This window comes from Rhinolophus ferrumequinum, chromosome 6 (assembly GCF_004115265.2).
Source record: "Rhinolophus ferrumequinum isolate MPI-CBG mRhiFer1 chromosome 6, mRhiFer1_v1.p, whole genome shotgun sequence".
NCBI lineage: Eukaryota > Metazoa > Chordata > Mammalia > Chiroptera > Rhinolophidae > Rhinolophus > Rhinolophus ferrumequinum.
The window spans coordinates 89668726-89686331 of NC_046289.1; the positions used below are offsets into that span (position 1 = coordinate 89668726).

The 17606-nt window shown below is 35.3% G+C and overlaps 1 pseudogene; it reads left to right on the forward strand.

Annotated features, from left to right (window-relative positions):
• Positions 1 to 15179: 15179 nt before the first annotated feature.
• LOC117023753 (elongation factor 1-alpha 1-like) lies at positions 15180 to 16530 on the forward strand (annotated as a pseudogene).
• Positions 16531 to 17606: the final 1076 nt, after the last annotated feature.

Consider the following 17606-nt stretch of genomic DNA (forward strand, 5'->3'; position numbering starts at 1 on the left):
TACAGCAGCACTTTGGTATACACTGGCAGGGGAGATGTTTTGGAGCTCTCCAAAAGCTCCATAGTATCGTCATTCTCTGACCTGTCTTAAAGCTCCATGTAAGAGCCCCATCTACTGTACTTATCATTACTGATCTGACGGAAAAGACCTAGCCTCAGAGAATTTATCAAAAACAATCAGTGGCAGGTATTTACCATTGCAGCTGACTAAGGAGACAATATCAATTAGGGCAAACATGAGGGTAAAAAAACTTTTAAAAAAATTGAGGGGTGAGATACCCACAGGGTCCTGAAACAGTCCTAAAATATTCTAAAGACTCTAAAAGAGTCACTATTATCACTCTATGAACATAAAGATTTTTACTACCCTTTTAAGTAGAAGAGAAAGTCAAATTATTTTGACTTTAATGTCCTTATTGATTAAGTAATGGATAATGAAATGAAGCCTTAGTAATAATTGAACTAAATACTCATAATAATAAAGTGAAGTTTCTTGAGAAATTACTACTAAATGAAATAAAAATCAACAAAGAGATATAGGAAGTTGTTCATTGGTTTTATTATTTTTATTTCAACCTTCAATAGTTTTGCAGACTCTCCAGTATTTAATAGTATTCTCTAACATCAAAAAATCTGAAAACTGCTATAAGAAAATATAGGGAAAAACTGTCATGCATTGGCCATGACAATGATCTCATGAACCTGCCACTAAAACAACAACAACAACAACAAAAACACAGGCAACAAAAATAACATTAGACAAGTGGGACTATGTCAAACTAAAAAGCTTCTGCACATAAAGGAAAGAAAACAGTCAACAGAATGAAAAACAATCTATGGGATGAAATAAAATATTTGAAACCATATATTTGATAAGGTGTTAATCTCCAAAATATGTAAGGAATTCCAAATCAAAACAAATGCACAAACAAAAATGAATTATCTGATTAAAAAATGGAAAAAAAAAAAAAGGACTTGAATGAACTCTGTATCCAGAGAAGACGTGCAAATGGCCAGTAAGTACCTGAAAAGATGCTCAACATCACTAATCATCAAGAAAGTACAAATCAAAACCATAATGCGGTATCACTTTACAACTGTTAGAATGACTATTACTGACAAACAAAAGAGTAAAATGTAAGTATTGGCAAGGATGTGGAGAATTTGGAACTCTTGTATACTGTCTATGGAAATGGTAAGTGATGTAATTATTATGGAAGTTCCTCAAAAAGTTAAATGTAAAAATACCATATGATCCATACATCCCACTTCTAGGTATATATACAAAAGACTTAAAATCAGAATCTTAATAAAATATCTGTACTCCCATGTTCACTGTATCATCATTCCCAATAACCAGGATATGGAAATAACCAAAATGTCCATGAATGGATAAAGAAAATATGATCTTTATATAGAATATTATCTATAATAAATTTATTATACAGACATAAATTATATCATATACATTCATACACTATATAAAATACTGTATATATTATTTATATATTATATAATTGTATTGTAATAATATGAAATGTTATTTAGCTATATAAAAGAAGGGAATAATGTCATTTGCAACAACATTGATAAAATTGGAGGACACTATATTTAGTAAGTTAAATAAGTCGAAATTAGAAAAATATTGCATAATTTCATCTATGTGAGGAATCTAAACTAGTGAAAACTTTATAGAATCAGAGAATAGAATGGTGGTTGCCAGGGCCTGGAGGAAGGAGAAAATGGGCTGATGTTGATCAAATAGTGTTCATAGAGTTTCAGTTATGTCAGATATATAAATTCTTGAGACCTAATGTACAGCAAGGTGCCTATAGTTAACAATACTGTATTGTATTCTTAAAATTGCTTAGAGGGTAGATCTTAAATTAAGTTTTTCACTACAAAATAAAAAAAGGAAACTGAAATAAAAATTATGTGGATATGTAAATTAACTTGATTATGTGATCATTTTACAATGTATGCATATCAAAACATCAAATTGTGCATCTTAAATATATGCAATATTTATGTCAATTATTCTTCAGTAAAGCTGTTTCAAATCTGAAATTTCAATAAACTTTAGCTGGAATCTTAGGCATCTTTTGACAATATTATTTATACTTTGCTTTTTAAAAATTTTATTGCTTAGCTCACAATATTTCAGGTTACTTTCTGGATGAGGCATATTTTGAATGCTTGGTGACTCATTCATATATTATTCTTGTCATGCTTCACTTATTATCTTTAAATATATAGAGAGACTATAAGACATTAAATGTGGAGTGGGCGTCATCAAAATGGCAGCGTGAGGTGAGCCTCTGGAAATCTCCCCTAGAATTTACAACAAATCAAACAAATATAACTCCACAAAAGACTCCCTGCACAGCAAACAGGCAAGACGAGGAGTCTCACTACTTAATTCACCTAAAGGTGGGCAAATTGCGTGAGCAGTGGCGGAGGGAAGAGAGAAATGCGGAGACGGAGCCACTCAGACGCAGGACGCAGACCTAGCTCAGTGCTCCCAGCTTGCTGCATTCCGGAACTACCATTGCTGCGGGAGAGGGAAGAACTCAGACTGCTAGGGCTCCGTCTATGGCACACAGCACTGAGGACACAGCATGTAACACGGCTGAACCCAATGCTCATGGCAGAGACCTGGAAGCAGGGACTAAGGCAAGAAGGCTGAAAATGGTGGTTTAAGCCCTCACTGCAGAGCAGAGAACGGAAGCCTTAGGCACTGAGACTAACCGTCCCCTCCCCACCCTACCAGAGCTCGCCCCGCCCCCACCTGCCCAGTGCTAGAAGTGGAACAGAGACAGTGTCATATCAAACAAACAGAATATTTGCAGTTCTGAGAACTGTGGTTCGCAGACACAGATTCGCAGCACAACTAGTTGCAGCACAGGGGAGGGAGCTGTGGAAGCAGGACTGGCTGTGGTGGTAGTCGCCACCATTGGTCTGGGTCACCTCTCACAACTTACCCTGCCCCTGTCCCCACCTATCTGGGCAAACTCCTGGAGAAGTAAACAGAACTGCTGAAACACATGGGCTCTGAATATGGTGCAGGAAGAACTTTGGAACTTCAAAAGCTCTCCGCATCCCCATATGGACACAGTGCCCTACGACCCAGGAGAACTGTTAACAGAGGAGAAGCCTGCCTTCCAGGGAATCGCCCCATTGTGTGAGAAGCTGGAATAGTGCAGAGAAAACATAACACTACAGTGTGAGAGAGAAAAAAAGGCAGCAGTCAGAGAGAGAAAACATTCTACAAACACGTACTGGAAAACAAAAGAAAGACCTCTTCCTATCAACCTGTTGAAGAACCCACTCCTGTAGATGTCTAGGAAGAGAAATAATAAGTCATTAATTTCCATGAATAACCAAGGCAACAAAACAGCTCAGAAAGAAAGTGAAAAGTCTCCAGAAAATGAACTGAAACATATGGAAATATGTGACTTAAATGACAGAGAATTCAACATTGCAGTTCTGAAAAAACTCAACGAGATGCAAGAAAACACAGAAAGGCAGTTTAGTGAACTTCAGAAACACAATCAAAGAACAAAACAAACATTTTACCAAAGAGATTGAACTTGTAGAAAAGAACCAAATAGAATTTCTGGAGATTAAGAATGCAACAGAAGAAATTAAGAATGAAATAGCCAGCTTAGGAAGTAGAAGTGAACAGATGGAGGAAAGAATCAGTGACATCGAAGATGACCTGGAAATAACACAGATGGAAGAAGAAAGAGACTTGAGACTTAAAAGAAATGAAAGAACTCTACGAGAACTTTCTGTCTCCATCAGAAAGGGCAATATAATGGGCATACCAGAAGGAGAAAGAAGAGAGAAGGGAACAGAGATATATTCAAACAAATAGTCAACGAGAACTTCCCAAACTTGTGGAAAGAACTGGATCCTTGAATCCAAGAAGCAAATAGAACACCTAATTACCTCAACCCCCATAGGCCTTTTCCAAGGCACATTGTACTGAAGCTGTCAATAATCAATGCCAAAGAAAGAATCCTCAAGGCAGCCAGGGAAAAGAAGACAGTAACTTACATAGGAAAACAAATTAGATAATCATCAGATTTCTCAGCAGAAACTCTACAAACCAGGAAGGAATGGAAACAAATATTCAAATTATTGAAAGAGAGAAATTATGAGCCAACAATAATATACCCAGCAAAGATGTCCTTTAGATATAAAGGAGGAATAAAGACCTTTCCAGACATACAGAAGCTGAGGGAATTTTCTAATACACAACCTGCACTACAAGAAATACTAAAGGAGGCTATTCGACCACCATCAACAGGGACAATTTGTGGCAACCAAAACATAAAAAAGGGGAGAGTAAAGGCCTGAACCGGAATATGGGAATGGAGAAAGTAAGCATGCTGAAGAAAATGGAATACTCTAAATATCAAACTTTCTTTTACATAAACTTAAGGGTAACCACTCAAAAAAGACAAATCCAGAACTGAAATATATACTGTAATAAAAGAAGAAACAAAAGAAAAAATCTTAGAATACCACCACACAGAAATAATAGACAACAGCAAAAAGGCAAAGAAACAATGGAGACACAGTCTTACCAGAAAAGTAAAAATAGAATGATAGGAAATCCTCACATATCAATAATCACCTTAAATGTAAATGGACTGAACTCACCAATAAAAAGGCACAGAGTAGCAGATTGGATCAAAAAAGTAAACCCAACCATATGCTATCTCCATAGACGCATCTCAGCTACAAGGACAAGCATAGACTCAAAGTGAAAGGGTCGAAATTCACACTCCAAGCAAATGGTATCCAGAGAAAATCAGGTGTAGCTATACTAATGTCAGATGAAACAGACTTTGGGGTGAAAAAGGTAATAAGAGACAAAGATGGACATTTCATAATGATAAAGGGGATTATACAACAAGAAGACATAACAGTCATCAATAATTATGCCCCCAATCAGGGAGCACCGAAATATACCCAGCAACTACTAACAGAACTAAAGGGAGAAATTGACCAAAACACAATTACACTAGGGGACCTAAATACGTCATTGACAGCTATGAATAGATCATCCAAACAGAAAATAAATAATAAAATAGCAGCCCTAAATGACACATAAGACGAAATGGATATAATTGGCATTTATAGAGCACTTCATCCTAAAACATCAGACTATACATATTTGCTAGTGTACATGGAACATTCTCATGGAACATTCTCAAGGATAGACCATATATTGGGACATAAAACTAACCTCAGCAAATTCAAGAAGATTTAAATCATAACAGGCATATTCTCTGATCACAAAGCTTTGAAATTGGATATCAACTTCAAAAAGAAAGCAGGAAAAAACACAAATATATGGAGATTACACAACAACCTTTTAAAGAACGACTGGGTCAAAGAAGAAATTAGAGGAGAAATCAAAAGATGCATAGAAACAAATGACAATGAAAATACATCCTACCAAAATTTTTGGGATGTAGCAAAAGCAGTTTTAATAGGGAGATTTATATCATTACAGGCCTATCTCAAGAAACAAGAAAAATCTCAAATAAATAACCTCACGTTACACCTTAAAGAACTAGAAAAAGAAGAACAAATGAAACCCAAGTTCAGCAGAAGAAAGGAAATAACAAAAATCAGAGCAGATGTAAATGAAATATAAAACAAAAAAAAACAATAGAAAAAATTAATGTGACAAAGAGCTGGTTCTTTGAAAAAGATTAACAAAATTGACAAACCCTTGGCTAGGCTCACTAAGGTAAAAAGAGAGAAGACACTAATAAACAAAATCAGAAATGAAAAAGGTGAAGTTATCACGGATGCCACAAAAATACAAAGGATCATCCAAGTATACTATGAAAGACTATATGCCACTAAATTCAATAACCTAGAAGAAATGGACAAGATCTTAGAAACATATAGCCTTCCTAGGCTGAACCATGAAGAACTGGAAAATCTAAACCGATCGGTCACCAGTAACAAAATTGAATCAGTCATCCAAAACCTTCCCAAAAGCAGAAGTCCTGGACTAGATTGCTTCACTGGTGAATTCTACCAAACCTTCAAAGAGGACCTAATACCAATCCTGCTCAAACCCTTCCAAAATATTGAAGAAGAGACAGTACTCCCTAACTCACTGTATGATGCCACCATTACCCTGATACCAAAACCTGGTAAGGACACACAAAAAAAGAAAACGACAGACCAGTATCTCTGATGAATACACATGCAAAAATCCTAAACAAAATTCTAGCAAATCTAATGCAACAATGCATTAAAAAGATTATTCATCACGACCAAGTGGGGTTCATCCCAGGGGCACAAGGATTGTTCAACATCCGCAAATCCATCAATGTGATACATCACATGAACAAAATAAAGGACAAAAATCATATGATTATATCAATTGATGCAGAAAAAGCATTTGACAAGATGCAACATCCACTTATGATTAAAACAGTTAATAAAATAGATATAGAGGAAAATACCTTAACATAATAAAGGCCATATATGATAAGTCCTCAGCTAATCTCATAATTAATGGTGAAAAGCTGAAGCCCTTTGCTCTACGTTCAGGAACACGACAGGGCTGTCCCCTATCACCTTTCCTTTTCAACATAGTGTTGTAAGTCCTTGCCAGAGCAATCAGGCAAGAGAAAGAAATAAAAGGCATCCAAATTGGGAATGAAGAAGTTAAATTATCACTCTTTGCGGATGACATGATGCTATATATAGAAAACCCTAAAGACTCCACCAAAAAGCTATTAGAAACGATCAACGAATACAGTAAAGTTGCTGGCTACAAAATCAACATACAAAAGTCCATTGCATTCCTATATACTAACAATGAAATCTCAGAAAAAGAAATTAAAAAAAAAATTCCTTTTGCAATTTCAACAAAAAGAATAAAATACCTACGAATAAACATAACCGAAGATGTGAAAGACCTATATGCTGAAAACTATGACATTTTTAAAAGAAATTGAAGAAGACACAAAGAAATGGAAAGACATTTCATGCTCATGGATTGGAAGAATCAACATACTTAAATTGGCCATAGTACCCAAAGCAATATATTGATTTAATTCAATCCCCATTAAAATCCCAATGGCATTTTTTCAAGAAATAGAACAAAAAGTCATCAGATTTGTTTGGAACCACAAAAGAACCCAAATAGCCAAAGCAATCTTAAGGAAAAAGAACAATGCTGGAGGTATCACACTCCCTTACTTTAGCTTATACTACACGGCAACAATAATCAAAACAGCATGGTATTGGCAGAAAAACAGACACACAGACCTATTCTATTCTACATGGAATAGAATTAAGAACCCAGAAATAAAACTACATATATATGGACAGATAATTTTTGATGAAGAAGCAAAAAACATACAATGGAGGAAAGAGAGCCTCTTCAATAAATGGTGCTGAGAGAATTGGATAGCCACGTGCAAAAGAATGAAACTGGACTGCTATCTGTCACCATGTACCAAAATTAATTCAAAATGGATCAAAGACTTAAGCATAAGACCTGAAACAATAAACTGCATAGAAGAAAACATAGGTAGTAAACTTTTGGACCTTGGGTTCAAAGAGCATTTTATGAATTTGACTCCAAAGGCAATGGAAGTAAAAGCTGAAATAAATGAATGGGACTATATCAAACTTAAAAGTTTCTGCACAGCAAAAGAAACAATCGACAAAATAAAGAGGAACCAACTGAATGGGAGAAAAATTTTGCAAACAGTGCCTCCCATAAGGGGCTAATATCCAAAATATACAAGGAACTCATGCAACTCAACAACAAAAAAACAAACAACCCAATTAAAAAATGGGCAGAAGACCTGAAGAGACATTTCTCCAAAGAGGATATACAAATGACTAATAGACATATGAAAAGATGCTCAACATCACTAATCATAAGAGAAATGCAAATAAAAACCACAATGAGATATCACCTCACCCCAGTTTGAATTGCTATCATCAACAAGACAAATAATAACAAGTGTTGGAGAGGATGTGGAGAAAAAGGAACCCTCATACACTGTTGGTGGGAATGGAGACTGGTGCAGCCGCTATGGAAGGCAGTGTGGAGGTTCCTCAAAAAATTACGAATCGATTTACCGTATGAACCAGCAATCCCTCTCCTGGGTATCTACCCAAAAAATCTGAAAACATTCATCTATAAAGACATGTGTGCTCCAATGTTCATTGCAGCTTTATTTATGGTGCTGAAGATATGGAAACATCCAAAATGTCCTCCGATAAATGAATGGATAAAGAAATTGTGGTATATGTACACAATGGAATACTATTCGGCAGTAAGAAATGATGATATAGGAACATTTGTGACAACATGGATGGATCTTGAGATTATAATGCTAAGCGAAATAAGTCAGATAGAAAAAGCAGAATACCATATGATTTCACTGATATGTGGTATATAAACCAAAAACAACAAAAGATCAAGACAAACAAATGGGAAACAAAAACTCATAGACACAGACAATAGTTTAGTGGTTACCAGAGGGTAAGGGGGTGGGGGTGGTATATGAGGGTAAGGGGGATCAAATATATTGTGATGGAAAAGAACTGACTCTGGGTGGTGAACACACAATGGGATTTATAGATAATGTAATACAGAATTGTACACCCAAAATCTATGTAACTTTACTAACAATTGTCACCCCAATAAACTTTAATTAAAAAAAAGAAATTAAATGTTATCTTTAATAGAGTATTCAAATATATTTGAGAAATTACCACAACCCTAAATACATCTTCCTTTTTGTAAACTTAGCTGGTAACCTTGGAAGTCATATCTCTAACCTGAAATTTTAACTGGTTTAATTTAGAACTTTTAAGTGCATTTGGCATCATCTAATAGTGAATTCATAAATTATTTTTGCTGGATAATAGTATTATTTTTTATGAAATAATAAATTTAATTTTAAGATAATTAAGTTTAATTGAGTTGTTGGAACAGTACAACTGTAAAAAGTTTATTTAAAAGCAAGAAATGAGTGAAATTAACAATTGATTTTAAGGGATTTTAAGATTATGAAAAAAGTAGAGAAAAATCCATAAATACTTTATTCTCAGTATGTATAGGAAAGACAAAATATTATATTGCAGAGCTAAATGTTTCATGAACTGGGATATATAATCAAACAATGATAGTCACTCTTACTGTTTCTTTTTCCCCACACATGACTTTAACGGTAATTCCATTGGAGAGTTTGGTATTTCGATGGTGCATAATCACTGAAATCAAAGTGAATATTTGGTTTCAGTGGTGTGTTGATGAACACAGCAGTGGTTTTCATTTTTATCTCTGTTCCAGAAAGAATTTTTTATCTATGTTCTTTATCAAATCTTTGCTTATAGAACGCTTTCCTGTGAATCAAATATTTTTGAGGGAAAGAAAAAAAGATTTGTTTACTAACTGTAACCTAAGTATAGAACACAAAATTCCCGAACACAATGTATACATGATTACATTTATTCATTTCTACCGTTTAATAAAAGTGAAAATAGGTTTATGCACTGTAAGTCATTTTAGAGTCAGTGTACTTTATATTGTCCATCATAAATATAATTTTTTTCATTAAATTTTCTAGAGAATTTGTTGTTTAAGTTATTAATTCGAACAAACCTTGTTTTTTTATTTTGTATTATATTAGTTGACTCTGTATACCATGTCTGCACAGTATATTGGATTTATATAGCCATTTTATGAAATCTGATAATTTACAGTAGTTTCACACTATTTGCAAAAACAATGATGCCAAAGAGGAATTTCAGTGATGTGATTTCATACCTTATTTTTAAAATCTTATAAAGATACACATTAATAAAAATCCATTAAATGATAAAACAAAAGACAACCATGTTTAATATTCCCTTTAGAATGAAAAAAGGGTGTCTCTATAATCGTATCGATTTAATAGACTTTTCACTTTTGGTTCAGTGTAAACAACTATTGAAGTGACATTAGTTAATGTGCACATAAATAGCTAACAAAATACTTGGGTAAAAGTAACAGGTACAAAAAAGCAACTGCTTTACTTAGAAGATTGTGTGATCATTAAAAGTGTATTAAAAATTATCTAAATGTAAAGCATAAATTTAATTATTGCAGAACAATCACAATGCTAATGAATAGAGTAACAGTTTGAAATTTAGTGTTACTGGTTTATTACATATATATATATAATGCTATGTGATATATATATATATGTGTATATATATATATATATCTGTCTATCTGTATATACTGGAGAACTTATTAAATTTATTATTAAATTATTAACAAGAACAAAACTTTACATCTCGTTTTTACTCTGTAAGCACCTAATAAAGATATCTCATTTATAGATATCATTACTATGATAAATTAGAACTGAAATTAAAGTCAAGATTGAAAACTGAAATTCCAACCAATATTAAACTTTTAATAAAGTGTTATCAATTTAATCACTAGATTAGTATTTGAATAGCAGGATAGTAAATATACTAAATGATGTCCATCAGATTGCCTAATCATTGATACAGTCAAGAAAGACTACCGTTGTCTTAAGATACCTAGTATACTAGAAGTATGCTCTCACCTGGTTTTGAGTGAGTAGTCTATTATGTAGGTGAAGGAAACACAAGTATGGAAGTAGAGCACTGAATGATGGCACGAGACAGTCGATAAAAAATGTGGAATCAAGCCAGGTTCCGTTCTGAGTCTCTGGGCTCAATACTGCAAGAGAGACTCCAGGAGTCCCGCCTGGCAAGTTGAGTTCAGGCCGCTGGTCCTCCAGGACGCTCTGGAGTTCAGTGAGGGTCACAGCAGCAGAGCAGGTCACACACCGAGGCCAGTGACTGAGCCTGGGTCTCCACGTGCCAAGATGCTCTCAGGAGGAATGGCAGCGGAGGACAGCCTGCTTGGCCTGCTGTGACAGCGTGTGGTGATGGGGCTGCCCTGCGGGCTGCCTCGTGGAGGACTGACAGCCGCTGAGCCAGCCTGAGCGCGTGCCTGGCGGGCCTACACCTGCTTCTGGTCAAGCAGGACTGGCTCTACTATCCACATTTGCTACCTGGAACCGCTGGAGCCGAGACATGCTCGCAATATTCGTGGACCTGGACGTCCTGTCCCCAGATGAGAGTCGGTGCGGTTCCAAAACCGGAAGGCCCAACTCAGAGGGTTGTGAAGGAGAAAGAACTCAGCTTTATCCACTTCTTCAGGTAATTTTATGCACTTCTGGTAATGAAGAATTCTACATTAACCAAGATGTATGCCTAGGAACTGTATTTTGGGAAACCATTTAAAAGAAATATTTTTCAGTGTACAGATATTTATGTAAAACCTCATTAGTTAACACTGTGCTTTACATTGGATTATCCCTATAAATATTAAATACTCAGTTATTAGGCCATTTTTATCTTAATAATATCATACCTGTGTACTTAATACAATGGAATTATATTCAATTGAAATATATACATGGAACTTTTAATGCCATCAGAACATTCTGATTATATAGTGTTCATTAGGAAACTTAGAATTTGTAATTACATGATGCCAAAAATATGGCACATATTTATAGACGTGAATATATGATCAAATATATTACATATTCTCCATTTAATATTAAATGATCATAAAGTTAATAAATTCTTATTTATCTAATTATATTGCAATGTAATGAGGCCATTTTATTTTTCAAATGACTCCAAAGTGTGCATTGGAACTTTCATAAGAAATGTTAATATTTAAATTGACGTTTTTTTCCCCTTCTTCTGCCTTCCCCACTCCTGTTCAAGCCCTTGTTTCTTAGTCTAGTTGTGTAGGACGCAGCTCCCTGGCCCAGGTAGCCAGCTCACAGCAGCTCAAGATGACCTCCCGCTGCTCACGGGACAGCTGTTGTTCACAATCTTAGCTGTAGAGGGCGCAGCTCACTGGCCCATGTGGAAATGGAACCTGCGACCTTGCCGTTAGAAGCTCCGCACTCCAACCACCTGAGCCACTGAGCTGGCTCTAAATTGACTTCTTTATAAATAAAATCAATACATTTTTAACAAACACACACATAAAAATGTAAAATATGTTAAGGTAATTTAGAGTGAGAGAAAGCTCAAAAATATTGTTTCAATCATTTATTCCAATTAAAATGTCAGTGCCTTCATTTTACAAATTCATTTTAAATATTAAACATCTAAACTGTATAATTTATCATCTTACATGCATTATCATCTTACAACACATCTTACATGTGTTGTAACTTCAACATTTCAGTGATGAGTTACTTAAAGGTGTGTATGTATATTATATGTATGTGTATGTACAGATATGTACAAACACATACACATATAAATAATACACACATAATTTTAGAGATAAACATTAAATCATTTTTTCAATTATTGCATGACAATTCCTTCTTGGAAACAAATAAAGCACAATTTCCATTTCTTTCTGATCTAAATAGGTGAAAATGATAGGAAAATCAATAAAGAGAATTGTAAGGTCAGGATGAAAAACATTCCCAGTTCAGATCTTAATTTCAGGAACAATTTGCTGTGACATCTGTGTAGTCTCTTCATGGAAGTTTAGCAGATCTGACAGCTAATTAATTATAAAGCAAGATTAGAGACTGGACAGAAGTGCTGGCAGAGGAGAATTCATCTTTTGTGTCATCATGTTTCAGTATATTCGTTTTCTTAGGCCTGAAACACATACCCCTAGTAAATCACTGTTTATCTTTAAGCTCAAAAAGGAAATTGAACATGACATGAACAATTACCAAGATATTTCAGAGAAATGCAATCTCAAAAAAGAAAGATAAAAACAAATTAGAACTATGTGACATCGAGATTTCCCTGTGTTTTTGGTCTAAATTATATTCAGTGTCTCAAATGATTTTATTTTAAAATCATAAGACAGAAATATAAAAATCATCACTATAAACAAAGTTCATATAAAGCAATCATGAATTAAATATAGATACAAAAATCATAGATTATAATTTAAAAATGCAAAGTTCAAGGTAACATTATTATAAATTACATAAGAAAACTTTGCTGATAAAAAATGATCAAGAAGCTCAAGAATACTAACATTATAAATGCAAAAAAACTACGCCTGCACATACTATTTTCAAACTGTAGAATATCAAAGATAGAGAAAAAATCCTGCAAGAAGCTGTGTGTGTGTATGTGTGAGTGTGTGTAATCTTGCATCAAAAATTTATACAGAGAAGCAATAGTCCCAAAACAGACAACACAGTGTTAGAAGAATAAAGTTGGAGTGACATTATCAACTTAAAGACCTATAAAGCTCCAATAGTTAAGACACTGTGTGGTTTGTCAAAAGGATAGACACATAGAGTGATGAAACATAATAGCTCAGGAATAGACCCACACAAATATAGTCAACTCATCTTTAACAAAGGAACAAAGGGAATACAATGAAGAAAATATAATCTTTTTAACAAATTGTTCTGGAACAACTGGACATTCATGTGTAAAAAAAAATTTAATCTAGACATAGACTTTATATCCTTCAGAAAAATTAACTGAAAGTATATCATTGACTTACATGTAAAATGCAAAACTATAAAACTCTTAGATAACATAGAAAATCTAGATGACTTTGGGTTTGGCAATGTTTTAGATACAACATCAAAAGGCACAGTGTATGAAAGAATGAATTTAAAATCTGGAATTTATCTTAAAAATTTCCGATCTGTGAAACTTACTATAAAGTTAATGAAAAAACAAGCCACAGACTGGCAGAAGTATTTGCAAAAGACATATCTGATTAAAGACAGTTACCCAAACATACAAAGAATTCTTAAAACTCAACAGTAAGAAAACAAACAACCTGATTAAAATGTGTGCAAAATATCTTTACAGATACCTCCCAAAAGACGACTTACGGTTGGCTAAATAAGTATATGAGAAAATGCTCACCATTATGTGTCATTAGGGAATTGTTAATTAAAACAATGAGATGCCGATACACATTTATTAGAATGGCCAAAATTTGGAACACTGACAACACCAAATGCTTATGAGAATGTGGAGAGACAAAAACACTCAGTCATTAGGGAGAGAATGTAAAATGGTACAGCCCGTTTGAAAAACAGTTTGGCAGCTTCTAACAAAACTATACTCATCATACAATCCATCAGTTTCATTCCTTGGTCTTTTCCAAAGGAGTTTAAAACTTAATTTCACACACTAGCCTGCACACGGATGTTAATAGCAGCCTTATTTATAATCACTGAAACTTGGAAGCAACCAAGATATCCTTTAGAAGGTCAATGGATAAATAAACTGCAGTACATCCAGACAATGGAATATTATTCAGCACTAAAAAGAAATGAATTATCAAGCCAAGAACGTACATGGAGGAATCTTAAATGCTTATCACTAAGTGAAAGAAAAACCAACCTGAAAGTGTTCCATGCTATATGATTCCAATTATAATATACGACATTCTGGAAAGGGCTATAAAGACAATATCAGTGGTTTCCAGGGGTTAGGAAGAAGAGAGGGATGAATAGGTAAAGCACAGATTTTAAGGGCTGTGAAACTATGCTGTATATTATTATAACATTAAATACATGTCATAATAAATTTTTCCAAATGCATAGAATGTACAATACAAAAGGAAACAGTAATGTGACCTGTGGACTTTGGGTGGTGTATCACTCTGATGGGAAATGTTTATAGTGAGAGAGTCAATACATGTGTGGGTCATAGTTGTATGAAAACTCTCAGTGCTGTCCACTCAATATTGTTGTGAAACAAAAATTGCTGTTGAAAAAAGTCAAGTTTAAGTAAATAAATAAATGAATAAATGAATGAATGTTGATTTTTATCTCCATTTAGCTGAAAGAAAAGTGAATGGTTAAAATAACACCACATCTAACGAAATTGGTTCTACTTTGGAATGGCTATTTCCAGTAAAATAGCAGAGTTTCATGTTTAGAATAACATGTTCCCTGAAATCAGAAAGACTTGGGATATAATTCTGACCTTGTAACTTAAGGTGTATCTCCTTCTTTAAGCACCTGCTTCCTCAAAATAATTAAAAATATATCTAACCAGTCTTTCTTTGCAACGGGTTTGCTGCCAGAACACATGTGTAGTGAAAACCACCACTAAATCTAACCCAAAATGGGAAAGGAAAAGATGCGCATCAATATCGTCGTCATTGGACACGTAAATTCCAGCCATGTGTTCGGTCATCTGATTTAGTAATGGGAGGAGATCAACAAAAGAACCATCAAAAAATCTGAGAAGGAGGCTGCTGAGATGGAAAAGGGTTCCTTCCAGCATGCTTGGGGCTTGGATAAACTGAAAGCTGAATGTGAGCATGGCGTCACCACTGACATCTCCCTGTGGAAATCCGAGACCATCAAGGATTATGTGACCATCACTGGTGCCCCAAGACACAGAGACTTTTTCAAAAACATGATTAGAGGCACATCCCAGGCTGGCTGTGCTGTCCTGATTGTTGCTGCTGCGGTGGGTGAATGTGAAGCTGGTCTCTCCGAGAACTGGCAGACCCGTGAGCATGCCCTTCTGGCTTTCACACTGGGTGTGCAACAACTAGCTGTGGGTGTTAACAAAATGGATTCCACTGAGCCACCCTACAGCCAGACACACAAGGATATCATTAAGGAAGTCAGCACCTACGTTAACTACATTGGCTACAACCCTGACACATTAACATTTGTGCCAGTTTCTGGTTGGGATGCTAACATGCTGGAGCCAAGTGCTAACATGCCTTGGTTCAAGGGATGGAAAGTCACCCATAAAGATGGCAGTGCTAGTGGAACCACGCTGCTTGAAGCTCTGGATTTCTTCTGCCACCAACTCGTCCAACTGACAAGAGTTTGTGTCTGTCTCTCCAGATGTCTACAAAATTGGTGGCACTGGTAATGTCCCTGTAAGCAGAGTGGAGACTGGTGTTCTCAAACCCGGCATGGTGGTCACCTTTGCTCCAATCAATGTTACAACTGAAGTAAAGCCTGTGGCAATGCACCGTGACGCTTTGAGTGAAGCTCTTCCTGGGGACATCGTGGGCTTCAATGTCAAGAATGTGTGTGTCAGAGATGTTTGCCGTGGCAATGTGTCTGGTGACAGCAAACATGACCTACCAATGGAGGCAGCTGGCTTCACTGCTCAGGTAGTTCTCCTGAACCATCCAGGCCAAAACAGTGCAGGATACGCACCTGTGCTCGATTGTCACACAGCTCAAATTGCTTGCAAATTTGCTGAGCTGATTTAATCATCGTTCAGGGAAAAAGCTGGAAGATGGCCCCAAGTTTTTGAAATCTGGTGATGCTGTCATCATTGACATGGTTCCGGCAAGCCAATGTGTGTTGAGAGCTTTTCTGCCAACCCTCCTCTGGGCCGTTTTGCTGTTCGTGACATGAGACAGACAGTTGCTGTGGGTGTCATCAAAGCAGCTGGAGCTTGCAAAGTCACCAAGTCTGCCCAGAAAGCTCAGAAGGCTAAATGAATATTATCCCCAATACCTGCCACCCTGGTCTTAACCAGTGGTGGAAGAATGATCTCAGAACTGTTTGTCTCAATTGGCCATTTAAGTTTAATAATAAAAGACCGGTTAATGATTACAATGCACCATAAAATCTTCAGAAGGAAAGGAGAATGTTTTGTGGACCATTTTTTTGTGTGGCAGTTTTGAACTTATTACTTTTTAAAAGCAGTACTTTTTAATGGAAACAACTTGACCAAAAATCTATCACAGAATTGTGAGACCCATTAAAACAAAGTTTAATGAGAAAAAATTATCTAATCAGATTACAAGAATATAAAATACTTTGTACAATGTAGCAAACTGTGCTACTTCCACGAAGCAACCTATCAAAAGCATTAGGAAGAAGGAAGGAATGAATAGGCAGAGCATAGATTTTAAGGGCAGTGAAACATTGCATCAATTTTGAATCAGCAGATAATTTTTCTCAAGTACTGGGAATCTTAGCCAGCAGATTGCAAACATGTGAGTATCTTCTGACTAACTCTAGTTATTATAATTTGGGTTATCGTATAGTTGCAACTATTAATTCCATAGCATTGAGAAAGGATGTCTTTTTCATGGTTTTCAAATCTAAAAGTTTTTAAAGTTGGATTTTTAGGAAGTATGGGATTTTGTGGCCAAGGGGTTATTTTCTCTCAAAGTTTAAAAACAAAAATAGCCCTGATGACATGAAGTCTTAGTTTTCTTTATGGAATTATGTCTGCATATTTGTTGTTTTGAGATAATGTCTACAGATTCTCCCCTCTGTTCCTTTTGTTTAAGTTCAGTGTCAATATGTGTTGCTGATTTTAATGACACAAGCCACTTACATCTGAACTATATATGTAATTTGGACCAGTCCCATGACCTCTCTGGGCTTGATTAATATTACATATTAAAATTAACAATGAAAGTCTAGATTCTGAGTTACATTGTGTACAATAAATTAATTATTCTATGTGTATTGTTGTTTTGTTTGTCAGCTTTGTTACCTAACTGAAAGCTTTATAGAATATTGTATCTCAGTGTAATCAATTGTGAACACCTTTTCCTAGAAT